Source organism: Mchenga conophoros, linkage group LG23, assembly GCF_057382185.1.
Source record: "Mchenga conophoros isolate Kocher_MC1m ecotype Shallow Benthic linkage group LG23, M_conophoros_male_GT1.1, whole genome shotgun sequence".
NCBI classification, from domain to species: domain Eukaryota; kingdom Metazoa; phylum Chordata; class Actinopteri; order Cichliformes; family Cichlidae; genus Mchenga; species Mchenga conophoros.
The window spans coordinates 51,957,139-51,961,123 of record NC_140547.1 but is presented as its reverse complement, the minus strand read 5'-3'; the positions used below and the strand labels follow the sequence as shown (position 1 = coordinate 51,961,123).

General features: G+C 42.9%; 1 pseudogene; it reads left to right on the top strand.

The window, feature by feature from the left end:
* Nucleotides 1-2,417: 2,417 nt before the first annotated feature.
* Nucleotides 2,418-3,423, top strand: LOC146548332 (uncharacterized; annotated as a pseudogene).
* The last annotated feature ends 562 nt before the right edge of the window (nucleotides 3,424-3,985 follow it).

Sequence of the window (3,985 nt, the reverse complement as noted above, 5' to 3'; positions counted from 1 at the left end):
GCTGTAATCCATGCAGGGCATTCTACCAGGCATACATTCAAGTTTCTGAAGAGCGAGCAGAACAATTTAAGATTCTCCACAAAGTTGATCATCATACCATTGATGAGATCAATGGTTTCTGTGGGGACTGACAGGCTTTGTCAACCCTAACAAGGGATCGGTGAATTGCAACAACATGCAATTTAAATCCTTCATCCAGCTCAACAAGGTCGATGCCTCGAACCTTGTGTAGGACTTCCAAGCCTTCCTTGGAAAACTTGGTTAGATCAAAATGTTTCTTGATCAAATGCCAAGAATTCCGCAGCTGTTGGATTCGGTAGAGAGAAAGGTTGAACTTTGAGAACAACAGCTTCAACCTTTCCAGCCATCTCGGTTCGATTACGATGCCATCAAAATCGAAGTCAGCATCTAGTTGCTCACCAGCATTGTCAACAGTACTAGCCTGCAGAGGAATGAGGATCTCTGGGTCAGTCAGGAAATATGGAACACTGGAGGCACTTGAAAATGCTGTGGCCAAACCATCCATGTTCTCCCTAGCAACATCCTCCATGGCTCGTGGAATCTGGTAAGTAAAAAGAAGAAAAATGGGGTAAGTACACACAAAAATAAGTACAATAAGTACACCCTTTAAACGGATGACTCCGTATCGACCAAATGGCGAGGCACGGATGCGTGGAGGATATGGGAGGGTTGGTGTACCAGCGGTCTCTTCCTCCCAGTGTGACAAATGAGTACATGGCAGCTGGGTGGGCCCCACGAGAGACCCAGGCTGTCTGTGGGCACAGCAGACAGGGCGGGATGATTGGCTCCGGTTTCAACTCAACTCCCTCTTCACAGAGCATCCTCCGCGGTCTCCAGCCTCAGCGTGCGGGTTGTTCAAGGCAACATATGGCTGAGAGCTGTGGCTGTTTGCATGGTGACAAATTGATGTTGCGCCTCCTTTTCCCCATTCCTGTTCCTCTGAAAAATGCTACAAATGGATATTGGGCTGGAGGAGACTGAGAGATGATGTATGACTCATTGTACATTAATTCAATGAGAGAACAGCGCTTAGTCCATAAATCTCATCTCTACACGTGCACTAGCACACATCACTAATGTCCTTTTAATGAATGTTTTGAATGCGCAGCCATAAAGGTTGGAAGGAGGAAAAGAAAGTGATTCACAGGCAGAGCCTGGTTTTTTTCTCACACTTTTGTTGCCTTATGGAGCAGCAACAGCAAAATTATACCCAAGCCAGTTAAATAGTAATAAGAAAGAATCCATTAAATTATGTGGTGTTCATTGGATGAAACTGAGTTGTACTCACTGCCACAGCTTGCCCAGTGTCTTGTTGAGCTCAGTGTCATGTGTCGCAAATCCACTTGTCTTCCAGGCAGCTCTCCAGTTTGGGCGTCACCCTGGCTGGGCACGCTGCCTTCTGCACTTCAGGCCTTACTGGAGAGGACAGACACTCTGAATCCAATTCATGTTGGGATGCAGACCCATCAGTTCCCGCTCGACTTGCTGTGATAATGGCCTTTTCCCCTCAATCATGTTTGCTGCTGCAAAGATCTATTGACTCCAAGCTCCAAGAGCTTTCTAGTTGTGTAAAGACTTTGCAGAAAGTGTGTACCGCACATAAATAAGCAAAATCGCAGATTTAGTCTATTGAACTTTCCATTCCACGTCACATCTTTCTTCAGGACCAGGCAAACTGAAAAGGGGTGGTGACATTCCACTCTTTATAGCACTTTTTGAGGTCATATCTCTCCACCCCTCGTGTCTTATCAACATTCTCACTCTTAACTCGTCAAATGTGTGACGCATGGTCAGGCTCCCTCTGCTTCATTTATCGACACAGCCTGTTGTCCAAATCCCATTGTACCGTAACATGAAAAAAAGATAGAAAACTATTACTTATGAAAAAGTTTTTTGTTAGTTCATGAACATGTGGTGATTTTGAATTTCATGCATGCCATGTGCTCTGTCTGGTATTCACTATATTGAGCAGCGGCCAGTTTGTGCAAAAATCTCGACCCTGTTATGTTTTTGATTGTAACGGGGTTGAGATTTTAATACTTTGGATGTTAAGTTATCCAATTATTTAAATTAATTATTATTATATTCAATCACCATTCTTATACTGCATGCATGCTGAATGTGATTTATGTTCCATGTTAAGGATGCGAGTAAGATGGCACCAACAACAGCAGCAGAAAGGCAAAGGAAGTATCGGGAACGCCTTAAAGCTGATCCTGAAAGAAGGGAGAGATACCTGCAGAGTGAGCGTGAGAGATGGAGGCAACTGTCAAGGTGACACTCAAGAAATCTGTGGAGGGCACACAAGAGGACCTCATTGAGCTCTTCCAGAGCTTTGTAAAGAAATTTAAAATGAATCACTTTAATATCGAGCAGCAGTATGCCTGAAGAACAACATGTCAGGTGAGGTGGCTTTGATACATGTTGACTTCTCAGAAAACTACAGCTGTAAATACAGTTCTCAAGTTCAGGTGGTCCACTCTGGGGCTTCACATCAGCAGGCCACCTTTCATACTGGTGTGTTGTCTGTTGGTAAACTCTCAGAACCTGTGAGCTTTAGCAACATCTCCCCCAGTAGACATAAAGGACCTCCAGCAATATGGCAGCACCTAAATCCTGTGCTAGATTCCCTTCAAGGCCAACATCCACAAGTGTCTGTGCTGCACTTTTTAAGCCTGTACGTGATACAAACAACAAAGAAACTTCTACCTTTTCACTACAGAACTGGACAGAAGAGGATTCAAGGCTGGTTCTTGGATTTTTTTCGAGGCCAGTCATGTAAAAGGAGCACCAGATGGTGTCGGGGGAGCCTTAAAAAGAGCAGCTGACATGATGGTAGCAAAGGGGCATGACATCCCAGATGCAGAAGAGTTATTCAGGGTCTTTTCTGAAACAAACACAAGTGTGAAACTGTTCTTTGGGAAAAGTGAAGATGTTGAGGAAGCTATGAAGAAAATGCCAAAGCAGATACCAGCTGTTCCTGGAACCATGAGAATTCACCAGGTCATTACTGTAGCTCCGGGAGAACTGATGGTTCATGATGTAAGCTGCATGTGCACAACATGGAAGCAGTTTAACTGCAAGTGCTTCAACACCAAGTGTTTCACTTTTGGCCAGAAGATAGAAACAGCTGTATCACAGACAGGCAGTGGGGGAAATTCAGAAAAAGAAATCCAGTGGGAAAGTCCAGAGCTGATCGGTAGATGGTGTATTTTCAGATATGACGATGATTTGTATCCAGACATCATTCTAAACATACAAACAACACAAGTCCAGGTCAAATGCATGCATCGTGTTGGGTCAAACTGATTGTTCTGGCCGCATCAGGATGATATCCTCTGGATCAATTGTGTTAATACAGTATGTCAAAATGAAAACATAACTGTAAATCCAGGCACGTGAGGTTGTGCTGAAAAGGATGATACCAAACAAGGCAAAGGAAATAGTTTTTAAATGTAAAATGTGGAGGGAAAATCAAAAGTAGTAAAAAATGGCCAATTACACCCTGGACCCCAGAGGGTTAAACTTTTTTTTTTAAAGTAACGCAATAGTTACTTTTCAAGTAATTAATTACTTTTAGAATATTGTGACTCAGTTACTAACTCAGTAATTTTTTGAAGTAGTAACTAGTAACTATAATTGAATTACTTTTTCAAAGTAACTTGCCCAACACTGCTGATAACTCTAGTGATGTGATCTGATCTGATCACTGGCTTTTTCAAGAGCAGTCAGCAGTTTGAGTCAAAATAAAAATAAATTCCCATCTGTCTATCAATACAAAGAGTGCGTTTGTTATTTAGTGCAATATTCACTAGTACTTCAATTTCTTTTATCCCTTCCTCAAAATGAAACAATCTTTGAGCCATGAATACTGAACATTTAGGGAGTGAAGACTGACAACTCCCCCCTCTTTTGAAGGCAGGGGGACGTGCACGGTCCTTGCAGCGTGAACTTGCCTGACTGT